The sequence below is a fragment of the Mobula hypostoma genome, chromosome 2 (genome assembly GCF_963921235.1).
Source record: "Mobula hypostoma chromosome 2, sMobHyp1.1, whole genome shotgun sequence".
Classification (NCBI taxonomy): Eukaryota; Metazoa; Chordata; class Chondrichthyes; order Myliobatiformes; family Myliobatidae; genus Mobula; species Mobula hypostoma.
Genome location: NC_086098.1, coordinates 134,053,397 through 134,078,055, shown reverse-complemented (window position 1 = coordinate 134,078,055; position 24,659 = coordinate 134,053,397). Strand labels below are relative to the sequence as shown.

Genomic DNA, 24,659 nt, shown 5'->3' with positions numbered 1-24,659 from the left:
CCACTTCAGTAGAGCAGAGTACAAAGACAGCAGCAGTGGTATTTCTATAAATGTATGAAGATAGACACAAGCATTTCAAACTGTTTGTTATATAAAACTACCAATCCTTTATCTAACCTGAAGCTTCAGGCTCTTGGCTTTTATAGGGAGTGCTTTTCACCATATGAAACACTTCATGGGTTTGCAATTATGCTATTGCTGATCAAGCAGTCTATTAAGAAAATAAACACAGGCGGTGGTAATTCAGGCTCTTGTATTTAATTTGTGATTTAAAAGATCATAATTGATCATTTAACTAATTTTCCTGCACTAACCACATATCCTGTGATTCCTTTAGTACCAAAAAATCTATCAATTGTTGCCTCGGAAATACTCAGTGACTGATCTTCCACTGCCCTTTTATGTGGAGAATTCCAAAGATTCACGATACTTTGAAAATGCTTCTTCTCATCTCTGCTTTCACTGAGTGACTTCTTAATTTCCACCTATTTCAAAAGGTCATCAATCATACCATTGTCCAAGTAGTGCAGGGTGAGCTGCCTTAAGACTATTGCCCAGTTGCACTCAGATCTACTGTGATGAAGTGCTCTGAGAGGTTGATCATGGCTAGAATTAACTCTGGCCTGAAGCAAGGTCTTGGACCAGTTGCAATTTACCTACTACCACGATAGGTCTGCAGTGTATGCAATCTCATGGGCTTTCCATTCGGCCTTCAAGCGCCTAGACAACAGCAATACCCATGTCAGCTTGCTGTTTATTGATTACAGGTTTGTGTTCAACACCATCATCCCCTCAGTATGACTCAATAAGCTTCAAAATCTGGGCCTCTGTACCCGTCTCTGCAAATGGATCCTTGACTTCCACACCTGAAGACCACAGTCAGTGCAGATTGGAAATAAGACCTGTTGTGGGCCCAACAGATTGACGCAATTGCAAGTAAGGCATGGCAGTGACTATCTTTGATTAGGAATTTGTGGAGATTTGGTTTGTCACCAAAGACTGTAGCAAATTTCTACAGATGTATCATGGAGAGCATTATAACTATTTGCATCACCATCTGGTATGGAGGGGCCACTGCACAGGATCCGAAAACTCAAGTAGCTCCATTATAGGCACTAGCCTCTCCACTAGCTAGGACATCTTCAAAAGGTAATACTGCAAAAAGGTGGTGTCCAATATTAAGAACCATCCCCCTCCCCGAAATCGCCCAGCTTGCGCCCTGTTCTCATTACTCCCATCAGAGAGGAGGTACAGCATCCTGAGGACACTAATTTTTTCCAGGAGCAGCTTCTTCCCCTCCCCCATCAGATTTCTGAACAGACAACGAACCCACAAATACTATCTCTTTTTTGCACTAATTATTTAATATATTTATACATACATATATACACAAACATAGCCACTTAATTAGGTACACCTGCTCATTACTGAAAATATTTATTCAGCCAATCATGTATCAGCAACTCCACTGCTGAACAAACCCATCTTTCTACAAACCAATGTTACGAACCTTCACTGCTCCACCTCAACAATAACCTTTCTTATACAGGATGATCAAGCACATACACACAATATTGCAGGTATGGTCTCATCAGGATTTTCCTGGGAACAAACCCATCTTCCCAGAAGAACAATCCCATCTTCCTAGGAATCAGCCTTGTAAAACTTCACTGCTCTCCCTCTAACACCATAATAACAACCTTCCTTATATAGGATGATCATACATGTACACACAATATTGTAGGTGTGGTCTCATCAGGGTTCTATATAATTAGAGCAAGATGTCTTTACTTGCTTAGCTCAATTTTCTAGGAATAAAAGCAATCATACAACTTGGCTTTGTACATTAATTTTAAGTGATTCATAAAGAAGGTATTCCTCTGAACATGAAACACCTTTCAGTCCCTCAGCATTTAATGAAAGTATGTTGTCTTTTTATATATTCACATCAAAAGAGGTAGGTTCACAATTTTTTTATATTATGTTCATCTACCATATCGTGACTATTTACTGAATCTGTATATACCCCTGCATCACACTATCATCCATCTTCAGCGATCGCAGATCTATTACACTTGATCACAATCTAACGCTTTGGAATATATTATGAATAGATAATAAACAGTACACAAACAGTATAGTGGAAGTAGAGAACAGAAGTTTGTTTTTTGGCCTACCTTGTCTGTGATGACCATACCAATCTGCCTACACAAGGGCCATATCGTGCTGTTCACTGCCTGTTCATCTGCCGCAAACATTACTGCTTCTACCACCTACCCCACCAAGTTCTAGACCACCGCGTATGTGTAAAAAAAACACTGACACGTAAATCTTCTCTTCTCACCTTGACGCCACGGCCTTCAAACAGAGAATTTCTTTATTGTCGATGGTGACCACAGCTGTTCTCAGTTGATGTTACCTATTTAGATGATTGGAATCAAGAACAAGCTATCCAAGTTTGCTGATAATAGACAGTAGTGTGGGCCGTTGAGAATGAGGCTAGAGACAGGTTAAGTAATGCGTAAAGAGGGAGCATTACATGGAAAGCAATGAAGTCATCCACTTTAGCGTGAAGATAAAAAGTTTCTAAGTAGTGAGAGATAGAAGCATGTTGGTGCTCCAGAGACCTCAGTGTATACCTACATAAATTGCTGATACCTTCTTCCCATCCTCTCTGCCAGCTTCACCTCTCCTGGTCTCCAGCCTCTCTCAAACCTCCTCTTTTGTACTTCTCACTCATTTACAGCTCAAAATTTGTTTTACATCTCACTTTTCCTTGTACTGATATATGACCATTTATCTGAAATGTTATCTCAGCTTCTGTCTCCCAGATGATGCCTGACACACTGAGGGTTTTCACAGGCTTTTCTATTTTAATTTCTGATTTCCAGTATTTGCCTGTGGGTTCCTTTTTGTTTCTTCTTTTCCTGGAGATACTTTACAAGACAAATCTAATACTGGCATGGACGACGGAACCACCTTTCTCAGCTCGGTGATGGACTGATAACGGATATGAGATTAGGAATAGGACAGGGAAATTGGAGTCAGCACCCAGAAGTTCAGAGTCACCCTTTTCGCTGAATGGAGGCATCCTGCAAAACAATGTCTGTATTGGGAAGCCAAACACAGAGGCCACATTGTGAGCAGCAGATCCAGTGGACAAAATTTGCTAGCGATATAAGTGAATTGCTGCTTCATCTAAAACGTCCATTTGAATCCCTGGATAAGGAGAACAGAGAAGGAGAAAAAGATGATTAGTCGAAAAATAAAATACTGCAGATGCTGGAAATGTGAAACAAAGCGGGCATACAGAAATTATTAGCATGTGAAACAGCATCAGTGGAGAAAGAAATATAGTTTACACTTTGGTAAAATAAATTTCAAAAACACCTTATTATATCACATGGTGCTTTACAGCCAACTGTGCTCCCTGAGCCTAGACTCATCCTGTCCATGTCACTCTATACAGCCTTTGAGCATCCAGAAAGTTTCAATGAGATCTCATTATCCTTCTGAACTCCGGTGAATACAAAGTTCAAAGTACATTATCAAAATATGTACACCATATATAACCTTGAGATTCAGCTTCTTACAGACAGCCACAAAACAAAGAAACAGAATCCATGAAGAACCCCACACAATGAAGACTGTCAGACATCCATTGTGTGAAAAAAGAACAAATCTTGCAAACAAAGTAAACATATAATACACAGGAATATGAACTACAGTGCTCAAATGAAAACTTCAGATCAGCAATTTGCAGTGGTATAATGCCTTCACCTCAAGTCAAAATCCTCTAGTTACTAAGACTCCTTCAGCAAAACTTTACTCTTATTTATCTTTTCAAAGCTCCTCATTCTTTCATTGTTGTGAACCACCCCTAAACCCTCATCCTTCTTTAGATAATTTTCACCCTAACCCAAAATTACTCACAATATGCAGTCTGACCATCACAATTATTCTGACATTACATGAAGAACAAGTATTAACCATATTATCAAGTACAATGTTAGGAAATCTCATTTACTCTTCCAGTAATTTTAATGTCTCATTAAAAGGACAGGGAGGAACAAAGTTTCAGGAAACACTCACACCCATTAGATTAACCGTTTCCAATTTCTATCAGGGACAAAAGGGTGTGACTGTGAATGAGTCAGGTAGGGGGATCTAGCAGGTGGTGCTCGAGGAGACTCAGCCTTTGAGCTCCTCTAACAGGTAAGAAACTTCTGTTCCCTGCCTGGGAGAGTGAGCACCATAGAAAGGATAAGCTACCCAACTGTGGTTGAGAGCCATTGATGAAGGGGTGTGGGTGGGGGGGGGGGGGGTGGAAGAATTCTTTGAGGAAATAAAAAGCAGGAAATAAAAGGCGAGTTAGTGGATGTTGTTTACTTGGATTTTCAGAAGGTGCTGCACATGAGGCCTCTAAACAAGATAGGAGCCCATTGTATTACAGGGAAGGTAAGGTACTAGCAAGAACAGAAAATGGGCATAAGAGTGGGAATAAAAAGGCCTTTTTTTGGTTGTCTGGCAGTAATTAGTAGCATTCTTTTCATGTTATATGCAAATGATCTGGATGACAGCACTGACGGCTTTTGACCAAGTGAGTGGAGGGCACAAAGATAGGTGGAGTTACAGGCAGTTTAGAGAAAACAGGAAGTTTGCAGAAGGATTTGGGCAGATTGGGAGAATGGACAAAGAAATGGCAGATGGAATATTGCATAGGGAAGTGTACAATCATGTGTTTTGGTAGAAGGAATAAAGGTTTTTGACAATTTTCTAAACGGGAAGCAAATTCAGAAATCAAAGCTGCAAAGGGACTTGGCAGTCTTAGTGCAGGATCAAAATGTGGCTCAATCTTATACAGTAATGTGTGACTTGATAAATTTACAATTCAAAGTAGAAGTAGTACTCTAATATAAGTAACTTTAGTGCACAGGAATATTTGGAGGATCTTATCAAGCTAATCAACATTTAGAAAAAGTTAATAAACATTTAAAAAAAAGCTAACAAACATTTTTTTAAAAAATAATAAAACACAAGGAAAACAGTCACCTTTAGTGAAGGTGTAATGATGAACAGTTAATCTACAGTACTGGGCTCACAGCACAATAAGCTTATTAGAATTTGAGGAGACAATGTAGATACCATGAGATACAGTACAACTTAGTACAAGCTCAAACCTTGCATAAAACTCATTCTACAGGGCAGCAATGATCTCTGCCTGCCTCTATTTTTCTGAGATATGTTTTACTTCCTGCAAGCAAATCAAGAACACAAAATAAGAGCACGATTAGGCAGCTAGGTCCTAAAGGCCTGTCCTGTCATTCAATATTGCGACTGATCTATGCTGGGGCCTCTGTCCCTCTTCAATGCCAGTTCCCTATAGCCCGCAATTCTCCAATTTTTCAGACATTTATGTCCATTTTAAATACATCTTTGATCTGATCTCTACCACTCTCTGGGCCAAAGAATTCTAGAGGTATCTCAAGGCATTAGAAAAATACTAATACTGCCTCCAAAAAAAAAATCCTCCACATTTTGTGAAGGGATCAGGGATGGGAACCAATATTAACATCTTGTCTGACCAACGCTCCCTTCACTGAGACTCTGGTTATTCTCAGTCAGGTAGGTAGACTTGACAATAGAACACTCTGTTCTAAGTTCTGTCAGGGAAGGAGATCACCAGGTGAAGATTCAAGGCTCAAAGCTTCATTGAAGAAATGTAACATCCATATCAACACCTGGGAATCACTGGTAGTGTTCAAGCAAAGTGGAGAAGGAGCATTAGGGATGGCATTTTGTAATTTAAAGACATCTTGAGGACACAGGGACCATCTGTAAACCACAGAATAACTCCCCCTCACAAACTACCCACCCACCAGCCCCATTAGCCATTTCATGCCTCTTCTGCTGACAGTCGCAGTCTCAGTTTAGCTTCATTATCCACTTCAGAACTCAAAACTCGAATGGAAGTGGCTACTCTCAATTCCACGGAGTTACACAGAAGGACAAGGTGGGGGAAATAACGACTTGTAAAATTGGATCTTATTCACTAGAGTGCAGAGTAGGATTGTGAGTGCAATAATAGATGGATGAGATTATAGGAGCCGGCTGTTTGCCATCGTTGAGAGATCAAGAACTGGGGATACAAAATGGCGTAAGAGAACGAGAACGGACAGCAACAGAATTATCTCAAGAGACCATGGAATTTGTTTGCAGTAGCTACTGAGACAAACTATGAAAATCTTCAAGATTAGGTTGGATGGATTAAAGGAAAGAATTTCAAGACTCTGAGAACTGGGTGAAAAACGTGATTAGAAGCTTTCTATTCTAAGAAGAATATTAAATAACTAAATTGATGGCTTGAGCTAAATGGCAATATCTATGCTGCAGATTCTATTTAAAACTTCAATTAACCTTCACACATCACAAAATTCTAGTCTTCAATTCACCCAAAATTTGCATACACTGCAGAGATAGCCTTGTAGACTGCAAAGATAACCTTGTAGATTGAGATATAGCATTTCCTTTCAATGAGATGCCCAAAACGTCTTTTCTACATGAATCAATATAGCCAGAGGCTCCTTCAGGGTAATTTTATCCCAGGTAGCATCAAAAGCTGCCATAACTGAGCCTTAAATTAACAAGGGGAGGGTGGGGCAAATCAGAGCACTTTGTTATGTGAGGTGGTAGGGTTTGTTTTCACTGCTTGCTGTAGCCAGGACTGAGCTTACCCAGGCTGGAAAGAAGTGTGTGGGTTAAGGTTTGTTAAGGTAATGGTTAAGGTTTAAGGTAATAGAAGCTGTGAACACCACCAGAGATGGAGAACTTTCATCACTACCCTAAATGTCAGCAGTGTAACAGGCAAAAGAAGAAAAAATGGGGAAAAAAAAGCCAGTCTTCCAGATGCTAGTACATGTCCCGCAGCATTAATGATTGTTTACTTTGGAACAGATTATTCAATCTGTGCACTGAGCTACCCACTGCTTAACATAAAAAATGGTCAAGTTTCAAAGCCATGTAATCACCATCCAGAGGACAGTGAAATTTGAAGGAAAGTTAAAATTATGAAGCAAGAGCAAAAATGCACAGGCAATTGTTATTGCAGTTATTCATGTCATTAAAATATAAACATAGAAAATACATTTCAAAGACCAAGTTCAAATTCATCACTTTGACCGTTCACTACCAGCTGTGGCTTCAAAATTACAAGACGTATGCTTATTGGTGTAAGTATGCATATTGGTATAAGCATGCCGTAGATACCATTATGAAATAACAGCAAAAATCTACACTAAAGATATCAGATTTCAAAACTCCACCAGAAAATGAGGAAATTAATAATGAATTTAAATAGCATGTCACTTACTTTTTGTTGTATCATTATCATCTGTTCATTGCTATCTCACCCAAGATGTCAGATCTGAACCCCACTCCAGGACTTGGTCATCAGGCCTCAACAGTTACTGGAATGTAGGTTCAAGGAAGCATCAGTGTCTAAAGTAAGATGAGGTGTAAACCAAGGTCCTGTCTCTCTTTGCTGTTTGAATAGACTTTTAAAAACAATCTTACTGAACAGACAGAAAACTCCCCAGCAATCCTCCCTCAATAACACAAGTAATTCCTATTGCAAAGCATGTGATATACAGCAACCAAACATATCACATGACATTACAGAAATTGTCACTTCAATCACTGCCTTTTGAAGTTATATCCTCAGACAAAGAATAAATCGCGTGAAATCCAATAGGTCACATAATAATCCTTTTACTCAATATGATCATGGTTAATCATGTATCTCATCAACTATCCTTACCAAATCAGATTCTCAAAATTCTGAAGTCCAATAATTTCACCCTTAAATACACTATGTCTGAACTCTAAGAATGCCAAGAATCTGGAACCCTCCAAGTGAAACTTAATCTTCATCCTGATATCACCATCAAACATGAATCTTACTTAAGAATGAACTGTCTGCCATTAGTTTTTTGCCTAACAGTCTAACAACAGACATTATATCACTGTTCTTTCGTTTTTGCTGGAACTTCCTTCCAAAGAGCATTGTGGGAACACCCAAATCTCAAGCACTGCAGTTGTTCAAGAAGGCAACTTACCAACCAACTCACCTCAAAGGCAACTAGAGACGGGCAGTTAAATACTAGCTCTGTCTGCAGAGCCCACATCCTTTGAATGATTTATTTTAAAAAAGCACCTCCAGAAAGAGTAAAGCTTATGTATGGACAACCTTTACATTGTACGGCAAAATGCAAACTATACTGATGATTGCTTATTAAGTTCAACTATGGTGCACAATAATTGCATACATTGCAAAGATGCAGTGATTACCAAGAATACCATTTTGAGGCTGGATAATTGCACAAACCTTGACTGAGTGAACCCTCAACTCATTCCGAAATGCCTGAACCTTACCCTCACACAATATTGCTAGTTCAAGAAAGTTCAGCCATTTAAAACGATTTCTTGGCATCTACCCTGCTTACCCTCTCTTGCAGTCTTATACTTCTCAATGAGATCTCTCCTCATTTCTCTCGTCAATATGGGTCAATCTTGTTCACTTGTTCAAGACATCCTCTTGCTCCAATTTTATCTGGTCTTCAAAGAGCAATCAATTCAGGTTTTGGTAATCATATTATGACTTTTAAACACAATATCTTGACAGCTAAACATCTCCATAGCAATACAAACAACATATTTCTTCTTGCTTTACACCCAATCAGAACCATATAATGAAGGAATTAACATTTTAGGGAACCCGTAGCACTTCATATGCAAATACTGGTTGACAGGATTAAATTGATCATCGGTCCTGCTAAGGTCATGGGAGGAGACATTGCCTTCCTCAAGGGTCAGGTTACCATTGGCAGTGCAAGCGCAAGCTCAGTGGTCTCCAAGAATTAGATATCTTCACATCAGAGAGCTGTAGGTGCAAGGCCACTGATTATTTTCAAGAATAAGATCAACTGATTTTTGGACACCAAGTTAATCACAGTCTATGAGGACTGGTGTGAAGTGGAGGATTTGAAAAAAAAAATGTCTTTAGTTTAAAACAAATATTGGAGCAATTAATGGACCTGAAGTGGTGCACCAGTTTCAAAGGTTGTGGCTACAGAAATAATGGACAAACTGGCTGTCACCTGGAATCTGTGGAATTTTTGGAAGATAGTGTCCTACAGTAGTAAATGTAATGCCGTGACTTTAAAAAGTGACCAAATTAAACCACAAGGCTCTGTTGAGAAGTGGGTAGTAGCATGGATCATCCAAAATAATAAGAAGATTGGGCAGCGTTTACTTGGTTTAAGGAAAATCATGTTTTATCAAACACCTAAAATGTCAACTCTTTATTCCTTTCCATTGGTGTTGCCTGACCTGCTGAGTTCCTCCAGCATTTTGTGTGTTACTCTTTAAACTGTAGACCCTTTAAGTTTGTATCTAGCAGGACAGATAAAGGAGCAACATTGATAAGGGTGTACTTGGGCTATGGGGAGGCCTTTGTTAAGGTGTCACACAAAAATCAGAACATACTGTAACAATTAGGTGATTGATCAGCAGACAGAAAACAGTAATTAATCTATGGAACTTTGGGTTCTAGAAGTAGTACTACTAAGAAGCTTCAAGACAGATCATTAGTCTTTAAAGGCATTGACAAATCAGTGTATCAGTTTGTGCAGACAAGTGGCACTGCATTAAAGCCGAGCTATCATTTAGAATGGTCCGAGGCTGAAAGATCCAATCCTCATGCTATTTCATGATATCTTTAATAGCTATCCCACTCTCCATTTGATGGGAACGATGATACAATGTCAGGAAGTGAGAAAGGAAGTGATCTACAGTATTTCTCTTTCAGAATGAGCAAAGCAGAGATTACATCAAAGATAACAGAATCTAAATTAAATCTCACGGGATCTATATAAAAGAAACTTTTGAAGCAACCAGCAGGCTGAATGGAATCCTAATTATCTCACATTAGTCACAGTAGGGGGTACTCAGTCAAAAAGAGGGCTTTCTGGGAAAAAACATTACACGTGTTCATTTTCACTGCTTCTTCAATTATATGTTGAACACCTTTTTGTAAGTGAATCACAATTTCAACTGAGTTGCTAACCTGCAGCTGATGACATCTGGATGACAAAGAAAATCTGCAGATCCTGTAAATCAAAGTAATACACACAAGGCAATTAACCACACATCACTCTGCGACGACACTGGTGCCAAGCTATATCGGCCCTTGCCCTTCCCTTGGACAACATCTGTGGTGTGGAGAGGGGAGACTTGCAGCACGGGCAGCTGCCGGTCTTCCATACAACCTTGCCCAGGCCTGCGCCCTGGAGAGTGAAGACTTTCCAGGCGCAGATCCATGGTCTTGCAAGACTAACGGATGCCTTAAAACACACAAAGTGCTGAAGGAAACTCAGCAACCCAGGCAGCACCTATGAGAAAGAGTAAAGAGTCAACGTTTCTGGCCAAAACTCTTCATCAGTACTGGTTCGAGCCTGATGGTTGAAGGGTAATAACTGTTCCTGAACCTAGCGGCGAGTTCCTGAGGTTCTGTACCTTCTTCCTGATGGCAACGGCGAAAAAAGAACATGACCTGGATGGTGGGGGTCCCTGATGATGGATGCTGTTTTCCTGCAACAATGCTGAGGAGATGGTTTCCAGACTGTAGGATTCCATGAGTACTTGGCAATAAGAAAGAACAACACCCTAAGGCATCATGACTGCCAGCTATAAGCAATAGTTATGTAGGGCTGTATAAAAACATTGTGGTAGTGGTAAGTAACAACGTACAATCAGATTTGGTTAATATATTGTTACAGTGAGTTCTTGGGTGTGTCTCTGAGAGACAAAGAAACAAGCCTGGACAAGCCCAGCCAGAGTGACGTGCATTACTTTAAATAAAAGTTGGTTTCTCTTTATAGCAAACTTCTACACTATTTACTGATTGCAGAGAAATTGCTACAGGATGGCAACAGGTGGGTGATTGTTTAAAGTAACTTGCTTTCTTTTCATGGAAATCATGCAGCCATTCATTAGACTTACAAGTTAATTGAAATTCTTAAGAACATAGGAATATATTGTATTACCCACACCTTTGATCCTGCTTTGTCAGTGAATAAGAACATGACTAAACTTCTATCTCATTACCATTTTCCAGAACTGTCCCTCATCTTCCTTAATATCCAGAAATCTACCAAACCCTTTTGAATTAATACATTGACAAAGTCCCACAGCTCTCTGGAGTAAAGAATTCCAAGCATTCACGACAAATCTTTATACATTTTTCTAACCTTCAATATGGCCTGTGCAATCTCTGTTCTAGCTCCAGAGCTGATGGATTATAAAAATAATCAATCTATTGAAAATACTAGAAACACTCAGCAGGTCAGCAGCACCGATGGACAATGAAAGCTTGCTTAATAGTTTAGGCCAAAGCAAACTGAGTATTATATCAAAAGGCAAGACAGGTTTGGAAGAGCCAATTGGCAATACCCGTGCCCTTATTTTCTTGTGCCATATGATAACTACTTGCCATCTTAATCATTAGTTATATTTGCATGTTTGCCTTCACTGACTTGTATAATTACGCCAAGGTCCCTGTGAGCATCAACAATCCTTCACCATTTAATAAATACCCTAATACTTGCACCAAAGTAGACAACATCACATTTTAGTTCCCTACATCCTTCAGCCCACCTCTCAGATTTCCCATATCAGCCGTAAGCCTTGCTACATCCTTCTCTACAATCAAATCCCAACAACTTTAGTACTTGGAAATGTGGCAGTTTAGCCAAATTGTTGATATAGAACATTAAGGGTTGGGGCCCAAGCACTAATCTCTGCAGAATCCCACCTTACTGACCCATGAATAGTCTATTTAGTCCTTGCTTTTCCTTTGTTTGATAACTAATTCTCCATCCAACTCATTTATTACCCTGAAGTCCAGGAGTTCAGACCTTGTTCACCAACTGGGTGTTATTGAACACTTTCAGAAAATACAATTACACCACACTTATTTCTCCCTTACACATTTTACTAGTCACACCCTCTAAGAGCTCCGTAAATTTACTTTGTTAAATTTGTATTGAGTCTACTCACTCCATTATTTTTTTCAAGGTATTATTACACCCTTCATTACAGATTGCAGTATTTTCCCTCTTACTAAGATCAGGCTAACAGGCTAGTAGCTTCCTATCTACTGTCACATTCCCTTCTTAAATAGGGAGTTAACATGTGCTACTTTCCAGGTCCTGAACTTATTCCAGAATCTATAGTACTTTGGAAAGTAAAAACCAGAGTGTCTATCATACCTAAAGTCATTTGATTCAAAATTCCAGGATGGTCACCTTGGGTTCCTGGGATTTGTCAGCTTTCAAGTATCTGTCAAAATAATACCTAAGTTACTTTTAAAGTCTCTACTGAAGTTAATGTCTCTGGATCTGTACTTGGAGTTCAGAATGAGAAGAAGAGAGCTTATTCAAATCTAATAGCTACTGAAATGCCTAGATAGAGCGAGGATGGAAGATGCTTTCATTTGTAGGAGAGTACAGGATCTGGAGGCACCTCAGAATAAAGGGATGTCCCTTTAAAACTGAGGTGAGAAAGAATTTCTTCAGCTGGAAAGTGAAGAAACTATGGAGTATGTTACCATGGAGACCATGTTATTAGATGTATTTGTAAAGATTGACAGGTTCAAGTGACTGTCTTGGACATTTTTCTTGTGATCGCAAGACCCTATTGGACATTGGTAATGTAGAATACTGCAAGCCTGGTTTACTGGTGATATGATGGCAGGGAAGCTTTGTGGCCTCGGTTGTCAGGTGGACCAGACCCTCATGCTGTGGGGTCACCTGTTGGAGCCGGAGACACCAGAGGCAGGGAGGCTGAGAGCAGAGGTATGGTGGGCGTGCTGGAGTCCGTACTGAATTGGGGTCTGGCTCTTGCCATTGGTGCTGTTCCCAGTGTTGACTTGGTGGAAGACAAACTGGATTATGTTCATCTGTGGCTGCATAGAGACAGAGTACCTACAGCACAATTGAGGACCTTTGGCCCACAAAGCTATGCTGAACATGTCCTTACCTTAGAAATGACCAAGAGTTACCCATAGCCCTCTATTTTTTTTTTAAGCTCCATGTACCCATCCAGGAGTCTCTTAAAAGACCCCATCATATCCACCTAGACCACTGTCGCCGGCAGCCCATTCCACACACTCACCACTCTCTGAAGGAAAAACTTGCCCCTGATATCTCCTCTGTACCTACTTCCAAGCATCTTAAAACTATGCCCTCTCGTGCTAGCCATTTTAGCCCTGGGAAAAAGCCTCCGACTGTCCACACAGTCAATGCCTCTCATCATCTTATACATCTCTATCAGGTCACCTCTCACTAGCGCATGATGAGGAACTGCTGCAGGCTTGTTCTTGCAGACATTACACACACCAAACTTCAGGCCATGCTACTGAGGAACTAATATTATTTTGTGATTGTGTTATTGTTAATATATTTGCTGTGTACCATGTTTTGCACCCTGGCCCTGGAGGAATGCTGTTTTGTTTGTATTCATGTGTATGGTTGAATGACAATTAAACTTGAACTTCTTGATTGATGCGTGGGTGGGGTTTAAGTGTATACAGGGAGAAGATGGGTGAATTGGGTTGAAAAAATATCAGCCATGATTGAATGGTGGGACAGATATGACGAGCTGAATGGCCTAATTCTACTCTTATTTTATGTTCTTATTCACATTGGACTTGATTCTCTAATATATACAGCAGGCTTTGTGTGTATTCTTCCGTGATTACAATCAACCAAAGCACTAGCACATATAATGGTTGAGATGATCCCTGCCTTCATTAGTTGAGGCATAGTATATGCGAGTAGGGAAACACTAGTACAACTTTATAAAAGTTTCCTTAGGCCTTAGGCAGAGTCCTGTTTACAGTTCTGGTCACTGACCACACTACAGGAAGGATGGCCCTGGAGAGGGTGCAGAGGAGACTTATCTGAAAAGGCTTCAGGATGAAGAGTTTCAATGATGAGGAGAGATTGTATAGGCTAGGTTTGTTTATTTTAGACTAAAAATAGCTGAGAGGGGGTCTGAGGTATACACAATTATGAAGCGCTTTCATTGACTAAATAGTGGAAAACTTTTCCCTACATCAGAAGGTGTAGGTTTAAAGTATGGGGCAGCAAGGGACCTCAGGAAGAACAATTTTCCACTGAGAAATAAATCTGGAACATATTTAAGTGGGTGATGAAGGTGGAGTTTCTCAGAATATTTAAGTAGCATCCAGTAAAATACCTGAATTACCAAGTCAGAGGTGGTTACAGATCAAGTGCTACGACATGAGTTAGCAGAGATGGGCACAGGGTGATCAATGTGGACTGGTGGGCCAGTGAGTGCATGCCACACAGCGCGACTCCAAGATTCATGATAAATTAACAGCTGAATTCTCTTTTCTCTACCATTTCTAATTCCCCATTATTCAGTATCCTATGGCTATAATTGATCCATATTTCACTTGTCTTTTACTTGAAAGACTACAAAAGCTTTTACAATCCACATTTCATAACAGCCTACATTCATATTTCTTTGCCTTTCTGTATTTCTCAGTCCTTCTTTGCCAAGTTCAAGGTGCTCCCAATCCTTAAGCCATTTGCTATTTTTGTCAACTTAAGCATTTCCCTTTGATTTCATTATCTTTTATCTCTCCAGTCAACAACAAAATTGTATTGGATTCTTTTGTACTTTAAAAAAATAAATTTTTCCCCCCAAATTATGTAGTTATATACTAACCATTGCCTGTTCATTATCAATGTGTTCTCCCAATCAACCATAATCAACTCTCATGTTGCAAAAGTATTCTTTATTTAGGTTAAGACCATAGTTTGTACTGATGTACAAAAACTGTGATATCACTCTATCACATAATGGCCATTCTCTTTTAAAGGTCCCTTAATAACAAATGAGATTCAGACTCTTACCATGGCTCCTCAAAATATTGATTGAGAAAAGCAACTTGTACACATTCCATGACTATACCAACCACCTTATTATAACAAATTTAAATTGCAAATCTATGTTGGTTAAAGTGTTGCATGATTACTGCATTATCCTTCAACATACATCTTTAATTCCCTGACTTTTTCACACCCAATATTACAACTGCTAAGGATGGCCTATAAAAAACTCCTACTGCTCTTACTTGCTGTTTGCTATTTCTTAGCTAAACTGATTTTATCTATGCACCACCTATCAAGCCAAATATCATTTCTCATCATTGCGTGATCTCCCCCCTTGTTACTATTGCTACACCACCTCCTTTTCCTCCTTATCTCTCCATCCCAAATGTAAATATTTCACTCTCAGCTTCAGTCACCCCATAACCATGTTTCCATACTGGTAATGAGATCACAACCATCTATCTCTATTTGTGCTATTAATTATTCACCTTGCTGTAAATGTAGGAATTCAAATATAGTGTCTTAATCCGATCACTACATTTTTCTGTACATTGAACCATTTGCTGCTTGACTTTTTATTTTTAACATCTATTTATTTTACTATTTTGAGTACTTTTTTAAAAATTTCCCCTTCCTCTTTTTCTTCCCTTCTTTCTGAATTCCCTTTGTGATTCCCTCTAGACCAGAGTTCCCAACCCTTTTTAAGCCATGGACCGCTACCATTAACTGAGGGGTCCATGGACCCCAGGTTGGGGACCCCTGCACTAGACAGATATTCTTGTTTGCGGGGTGGAAAGTGGTGATTGCTAGTGCAATTGAGGATGGCTTAAATTACCTTAATCTGTGAATTGAAATCACCCCCAATATGACCAGCGAATTTCTCCATGAGGATATCCATTCCTATTCTGAAGTACAACCTAAGGTCGGATCACTTTGGGAAGTGTTCCCCAGCATCAAAACCTCTTGAAATACACATTGATAATGCTGGCGAGCAGTGGAGGATATCTGAGTCAACAAGATGAGACTACTCTGTGGCAATGGAGCTGGAGCGATAGAATCACACAGAGGATGACCAGCGTCTGGAAAGTGCTGCCTGTAGAATTGGTGGAGGCAGATGCTGTGACAATATTTAAGCATTGAGACAAATATTTGAATTGCCAACACACAGAAGGCTATGGATCTAACACAGGTAAATGGGATTAATGATGATAAGTACTATATCCAGGATAGACAAGACGGGATGAATGGCTTGTTTCTGTGGAGACAAATAGACAGTTGACTTTTCAGGTCAAGACCTGCAACTACTCTTGCATAGACTAAACCGAAGAATTGGAGATCAATACAAGATGATTCCTGAACTGAAACCCCTGCACAAGACATTGCCTCTGTGAGATACAGTTTTAACAGGAACTAACATGATGAGACCTGTTTTGTTACTGTCTCACAGGGTCCCACCCAGGAACTCTGTAACAAGTACCAAATCTGATCATTCAACCTAACTACCGCCGCAGTATTTGCTCAGTAATGTCACTCCTCATTATAACCATGACACTCGAAAACCACTTACTTTAGTGCATGGCACAAAATACTCATCATGTGATAGTCATGTTAGAGAAACCCAATACAGATTGCGTGATCACTTTGCACAACACCTCTACTCAATACAGTAAGCTAACCCTCAATTTCAATTCTATGCTTTTTCCATCCACTCCTACTCTGATCCCACTTTCTAAAAAAAAGGCCTCTGGCACCACTTCATTGATAGCCAAATAATAAACAAAAATATCAAGGAACAGCATCTTCTGGTACTGCATCACAGCTCCACAGCCCCAGAGCCCCAGGTTCAATCCTACCCTCAGATGCCATCTCTGTGGGTTTCTCCATTCACCTCCCATCCCAAGATGTGCCATTGGTTAATAAGCAACTGTAAATTACAGTGTGGTACAAGTTAATGGCATAATCAAAAATGGAAACCAGTGAGAGAATGGCAGGGTTATAAGACCATAATACAATATGATATGGAGCAGAATTAGGCCATTTGGCCCATCAAGTCTGCTCCCCATTTCATCATGGCTGATCCAATTTTCCTCTCAGCCCCAGTCTCCCGCCTTCTTCCCATATCCCTTCATGCTCTGACCAATCAAGAATCTATTAACCTCTACCTTAAATATACAAACATACATAAAGATGGCCTCCACAGCTGCCTGGGGCAAAGAATTCCACAGATTCACCACTCTCCCCATCTACTCTATCAACGCCTTACACCATGCAATAGGTTTCAATCAAGTCATCCCTCATTCTTTTGAATTCTAGTGAATGCAGGCCCAGAGCCATCAAATATTCTTCATGTGACAAACCATTCAGTCCTGGAATCATTTGTGAACCTCCTTTGAACCCTCTCCAGTTTCAGCACATCCTTTCTAAAGAGAGTGGCCCAAAACTGTTCAAAATACTCCAAGTGAGGCCTCACCATTGTTTCATAAAGATTCAACGTTATATCCTTGCATTTATATTCTAGTTCTCTTGAAATGAATACTAACACCACATTTGCCTTCCTCACCACAAACTCAACCTGCAAATTAACCTTTACGGAATCCTGCCCAAGGATTCCCAAGTCCCTTTGCACTTAAGATTTTTGAATTTTCTCTCCATTTAGAAATAGTCAACCCTTCCATTTCTTCTAACAAAGTGCATGACCATACACTCCCCAACACTGTACTCCATCTGCCCCTGCCTAATTTGTCCAAGTCCTTCTGTAGCCTCCTCAAAACTACCTGCCCCTCCACCTAGCTTCATGTCGTCTGCAATCCTTCCAGCAAAGCCATCAATTCCATCATCCAAATCATTGACATATAATGTAAAAAGCAGTCATAACACAGACCCCTACGAGACACCACTAGTCACCAGCAACCAACCAGAAAAGGCTCCCTTTATTCCCAATCTTTGTCTCCTGCCAATCAGCCACTGCTTTATCATGCCAGAATCTTTCCTGTAATACCATAGGCTTGTAGCTTGTTAAGCAGCCCCATGTGTGGCACCTTGTCAAAGGCTTTCTGAAAATCAAAGGAGGCAACATCAACCGATTCTCCTTTGTCTATCCTGCTTGTTATTTCTTCAAAGAATTTCAACAGATTTGTCAGGCAAGATTTTCCCTTGAGAAAACCATGCTGACTACAGCTTATTTTATCAAGTGCTTTCAAGTACCCAGACACCTCATTGTTAATAATCAACTCCAACATCTTCCCAACCAGAGGTCCTGACCCCTGACACCTGGAACTTCCACATACTGTTAGGGTTTTCCACAGTGAAGACTGATGCAAAATACTTATTCAGCTCATCTGCCATTTCCTTGTTCCCTATTACTACGTCTCCAGCTCTGTTTCCCAGTGGTCTAAATATCTATTCTCTCTGTTCTTTTACACTTTGTATCTGGGGAAAAAAAAATTTGTATCCTCTTTAATATTATTGGCTAGCTTACATTCGTATTCCATTTTTTTCTTCTTAAAGACTTTTTTAGTTGCCTTCTGTTGGGTTTCGAAAGCTTCCTAATCATCTAATTTCCAATGATATTTGCTCTATATGCTTTCGCTTTGGCTTTTATGTTCTCTATGACTTCTCTCGTCAGCCATAGTTGCATCATCTTGCCTTTAGAATACTTCTTCCGCTTTGGGGTGTATATATCATGTGCCTTCCGAATTGTTTCCAGAAATTCCAGCCATTGCTGCTCTGCCATCATCCCTGCCAGTGTTCTTTTCTAATCAATTCTGGTCAACTCCTCTCCCGTGTGTCAGTAATTCCCTTTACTCCACTGTAATATTGATACATTTGACTTCAACTCCTCCTCCAATTTCAGGATGATTTTGATTATACAGGTGACCCCGCTTTTCAAACGTTCGCTTGAGGAAACCTCACTGTTACGAAAGACCTACATTAGTACCCTGTTTTCACTTTCAGAAGGTGTTTTCACTGTTACGAAGAAAGGCAGCGCACAATAAAAAATCAGCGCGCGAAAAAACCAGCGCACACCCCAAGCAGCCGCTCTCCCCCGGATTCGGAACAGCATTGCTTAATCACGAGCCTGTGAGCAGCCATTTGCAAGATGAATTCTACTGTGTCAGAAAAGCCTGAAAGAGCTCGTAAGGGTGTTACACTTAGCGTAAAACTAAGCATAATTAAGCATTTCAATTGTGGTGAACGAAGCAAGGACAAAGTGAGTTTGGCTTGTGGAAGCTGACAAAGATGATGTTGAAGAGGTTTTGGCATCCTATGACCAAGAACTGATAGATGAAGAGCTGATGCAATTGGAAGAGGAAATGATAATAATCAAAACCGAATGCAGTAGCGAACAGACCGAAAGTGAAGTCGTCCAGGAACTGAACGTGAAGCAACTGCGTGAGATTTTCGCTGCAATAATAAAGTACGACTTTAATTTTGAAAGGGTAAGTAGGTTTAGGGGATACTTGCAGGATGGTTTGAGTGCTTACAAACAACTGTATGATAGAAAAATGCGCGAGGCTCAGCAGTCAAGCAAGCCTTCCACATCAGCCACAGCAGACAACGAACCTCGACCTTCGACATCGAAGCGGGCAGTCATAGGAGAAGATGAGCTGCCTGCCCTGATCGACGATGAGATGACACCCCCGTGTCCCACCACCCAGGCCCCGGACAGATGCTGTACCAATTCGTGAAGAACGCAGCGGTAGCCGGGAGGCACACAGCACATCTTTAAGAAAAAAGCCGAAATAAACATGCTAATTAATTAGGTGCCGCCTAGCACGTAATTGTCAGCCCAGATCAGAGGTGACGCAATCGGCAATCACCTCTGATCTGCGCCGACATTTACGTGCCGGGCAGCACCTAATCAATTAGCATGTTTATTTCGGCTTTTTTCTTAAAGATGTGCTGTGTGCCTCCCGGCTACCGCTGCGTTCTTCGCCGCAATGTATCGGGTCGGCGGCCCAGAGAGTGGGGGGCCACTGCACCACCCAGCCTACGATGACTCAGTCTAACACACCATCATCAGTGTGCTTAGCGCTGTTTTCCCAATTCCGGTAGGTGATACCACACTGTACATACATTATTTCTACTTTTATATAGGCTGTGTATTTTTACATGTTATTTGGTAGATTCGGCAGCTTCATAGTTTAAAGGTTACTGGAGAGCACGTTTATGCCAACAGCGCTTGTGTGAGATTTTCTGCCAAGAGCACTTGCGTGAGATTTTTGCTACGGAGATCTGTGCAGGCAATCGTTGTAGAGAAGTATTTCTACTTTATATAGGCTGTGTATTTACCATATCATTCCTGCTTTTACTATATGTTACTGTTATTTTAGGTTTTATGTGTTATTTGGCATGATTTGGTAGGTTATTTTTGGGTCTGCGAACGCTCACAAAATTTTCCCATATAAATAAATGGTAACTGCTTCTTCGCTTTACGACATTTCGGCTTACAAACCGTTTCATAGGAACGCTCTACCTTCGGATGGCGGAGAAAACCTGTATTATGATCACTTATCCCTTGGGGTTCTTTTACCTTAAGCTCTCTAATCAACTCTGGTTCATTGCACACTACCCAATCCAGAATAGCTGATCCCCCAGTGGGTTAATCACGAGCTGTTCTAAAAGCCATTGTGTAGGCATTCTAGAAATTCTCCCATCTGGAATCCAGCACCAACCCGACTTTCCCCAATCCACCTGCATATTGAAATCCCATGTCACTATTGTAACATTCCCTTTTGGCAGACATTTCTATCTCCCATTGTAATTTGTAGGCCACATCCTTACTACTGTTTGGTGATTTGTATACAAGTCTCTTCAGGGTCCTTTTACCCTTGCAATTCCTTAGCTCTATCCACAATGATTTAACATCTCTGACCCTATGTCATCCCTTTCTAATGATTTGATTTCACTATAGAGAAATATGAAGGGGGATGGAATAATGGGCTGTACTGTGGCATAGCGGTTAGCACACCAGCGACCTGGGTTCAATTCCTGCTACTCTCTTTAAAGGGTTTGTACGTTCTCCCCATCTCTGCATGGATTTCTTCCAGGCTCTCTGGTTTCCTCCCACAGTCCAAAGTCATGCCGATTGGTTAAATGGTAACTGTAAATTGTGCCATGATTAAGCTAGGATTAAATCAGGGGTTGCTGGGTGGCACGTCTCGAAGAACCAGAAAGCCCTGTTCCACGCTGTATCTCAGTAAGTTAGTAAATAACTTAAGTAATTTAGTTAGTAAGTAGATAAATAGCCAAATTGTTTTATCCTATGTCATTTTAATTATGAAAATTTCCAATCAAGCACATTACAGCCCTCAGGGTTCAATGCTGAATTCAACAATTTTTGACTTTTTAGTTAATCTGAGAACTTACCAGTTCCAATGATAGTTTTCTCTCTCCACAAATACTGCCAGATTTTTTTCCAGTATGTTCTTTTTATTTCCAATTTCCAAATGCTGCAGTGTTTTATTTTCCCACTTTCCTCACCTATCCATTTAATGCCTTCCATAAAAAGATCACTGCAATTAAGAAGCTTTCATCACCCTTTCTCAGCTGACGTTCAGTACCCGTCTAGGCCTCCTCCGTGTCAATTGTTCTCTCCACCACTCCCTCTTTTCTGCAACCATTTAACATTTTTTCAAACCTTTCCTCTTTCTCAGGAAAAATCATCAACTCTGAGCATTAATTTGTTTCTCTTCTCCACAGAAGCCACCTGAAAATCATAGAAATCAGTGATTAGTATTACTAGCTCTAGCCTCCATAGTACAGTATCCAAGACATCTATAAAGAGCAATGCCTCAGAAAGGACCCCCACCACCCAGGACATGCCCTCTTCTCATTGTTACCATCAAGGAGGACAGGAGCCTGAAGGCACACACTCAGCAATTAGGAACAGCTTCTTCCCCACTGCCATCCAATTCCTAAATGGGCATTGGACCCATGAACACTAACTCACTACTTTACTTTTGTCTTTGCACTATTTATTTTAATATATATTTGCTGTAATTCAGTTATTTATTTTTTCTACATATATCATGCTTTGCATTGTACTGCTGCTGCCAAGTTAACAAATTTTACAACATATGTCAGTGATATTAAACGTGATTCTGACCTGCTGTGTATTTCCAATATTTTCTGCGGTTGCTTAAGATAACAAAAATGCACAATTTTTCACTCTTCTCTGGAAAAGCAAGTTATTTTGTAGATTCATCTACACGTTTGTAAATGGATTGCCCTTGTTCAGGAATGACAGATAGTTACAGGTGCAGGGCTGTATAAAGCTGGAACATTTACTCATCTTGATTACGTTAAACATTGGCGGGAACAAAAAAAAACTAAGAATCAGATTTCCATCGTTCAATGCAATCATTTCACCACTTCTAGGAAGGGAATTATTGTACTGAACCATAGGAAACTTACAAGAGCAAATAAATTGCAATAAGAGTTGTAACATAGGGTAAACAAAACTCCACATAAACAGACAAGATGAAAGCAACCAATAACTTAGAAGCCACACTTGATCCATGTTTACTCAACAAATACAGACAAAACCACAATGTGTATTAAAGTTCAAAGTAAATGTATTATCCAAGTACATGCATGTCACCATATACAACCCTGAGATTCATTTTCTTGGAGGCATACTCAATAAATCCAATATAATCAATATAAGACCTCAATAAAAGAGTGGGCAGTGTGCAAAGGACTACAAACTGTGAAAACACAAAAGGAAAAGAAATAATAATAATTAAATAAGCAATAAATAGAGAACTACTCAATAAATAGAAATATACAGTAGAGTCCTTGAAAGTGAGTCCATAGTAAGTGAGAACTGCTCAATGATAGGGCAAGTAAAGTTGAGTGAAGTTCTCCCCTTTGGTTCAAGAACCTGATGGTTAAGGAGCAGTAACCGTTCCTGAACCTGGTGGTGAGAGTCCTGAGTCTCCTGTACCTTCTTCCTGATGGCAGCGGCAAGAAAAGAGGATGACCTGGGTGGTGGGAGTCCCTGATGATGGATGCTGCTTTCTTGTAACGATGTTTTTGTGTAGGTGTACTTGATGGTGGGGAAGCTTTACCCATATCCACTACTCTTCGTATGATTTTCCATTCTAGGCCATTGGTCATACCGGCCTGTGATGCAGCCAGTCAATATACTCTCCACCATACATCTACAGAAATTTGTCAAAATTTTGGATATCACGCCAAATCTTCGCAAGCTTCTCAGGAAGTAAAATAAGGAAGTAAAGAAAATCTAGCTCAGTTTTTTTTAAGTTCAGAAGTCTTATTTATTTATTGAGATACAGCACAGAATAGGCCTTTCTGACCCTTCAAGCCACGCCACCCAGCAATCCCCCAATTTAATCATGGGACAATTTACAATGATCAATTCACCTACCAACTAGTACTTTTATGGACTGTGGGAGGAAACCAGAGCACCAAGAGGAAACTCCTGCAGTTTACAGGAAGTGGTGGGATTGTACCCAACAAAACAGCACATGTTTCTCTATTATAATGCTGAATAACATCCATATAATAAGCTGCCAACACCAAATGACAGCATGGAGCTTGAACAGATAGTTTATGAACCTGTTGCTTCTAACAGACATTTCACTGCAAAATATATTGTTACTAATAAAACAACCAAACACCCTTGCCATAACTTATGAGATAAATTTATGCTTTGCCTCTAAAAAAAATTAATACCCAATTTGTTTACTCATGGCAAATTCTGTATTTACTTTTAAGCTCTAAATTCCCTCAAACTCCTACCCATTTCAAACACAAGTTCAGAGTCAACCTGGTAAAGATGACATATTTCCTTTTCCAAGGGTTGTAATGACAAGCTCTCGCTGTTACGAACAGCATCTAAACATTGGTGGGAACAAAGATCACACTCATAATCCAAGGATGCTTGTAGCTTCTTCAAAATTCTAGGTTGACAGAGGGAAAAAAATGACAACACTCATGGCTGTGTCTTCCAACAGGCAGAGAAGAGCTTAAGCACCATCCCCACTACACACAAGATCAGCCATTGTGCAAGGATCCTGATTGAGAGTTACCAGCCTGGAAAATTAACTCTACCCTCCTTCCCTCAGAGACGCTGCCTGAACGGCTGAGTGTTTTCATAAGTAGAAATTGCTGGATGTACATGTCAGGTCAGAGAGCATATGTGGAAAGAAAAACAGTTAATCTTTTAGGTCAGACCTCCTTTGTCAAAAGGTCTGTTAACTCTGCAGAGGCCCATGTGTTCTGAAGCAAATGGAAGATTGTGGTTATTAAGCATAATTTTTCATTTCATAGGAGAAAATCACTTGGCCTATGAAGTCTATGCTGCTTCCCATTAATACTAATCACCCACTATTTCCTTGTAACATAACCACAATTCTGATGGCCACAGAAACTACCAGAACATCTTTGGGATGCAGGAAGAAATTGAAGCAAGCAGTCAGAGGAAACCTAGTGATAACAGCAAAATCCGTACAGACAGCAGCCAAGCTTTGTTACTGCTACAGGAAAGGTATAGTATAGGCAGAAAATGAAGTGCAAAGGTAGATTGTGAAATCAAGAATCTGTCTTATCAAAGGGACCATTCAATAGACTTCTCACAGTGGGACAGTGGGAAAGAAGCTGTCCTTGAGCCCAGTGGTATGTACGTGCTTTCAGGCTTTTGTCTTCTGCCCGACT

At 40.2% G+C, this 24,659-nt stretch overlaps 1 long non-coding RNA gene across 1 annotated transcript in view; it reads left to right on the top strand.

Annotated features, from left to right (window-relative positions):
* Positions 1-10,915: 10,915 nt before the first annotated feature.
* The window catches only part of LOC134342502 (uncharacterized), a 53,267-nt gene continuing 39,523 nt past the window's right edge, over positions 10,916-24,659 (top strand). Inside the window, exon 1 of the long non-coding RNA XR_010017032.1 lies at positions 10,916-10,991. This is a non-coding gene — a long non-coding RNA (uncharacterized LOC134342502). The remainder of the gene's footprint in view (positions 10,992-24,659) is intronic.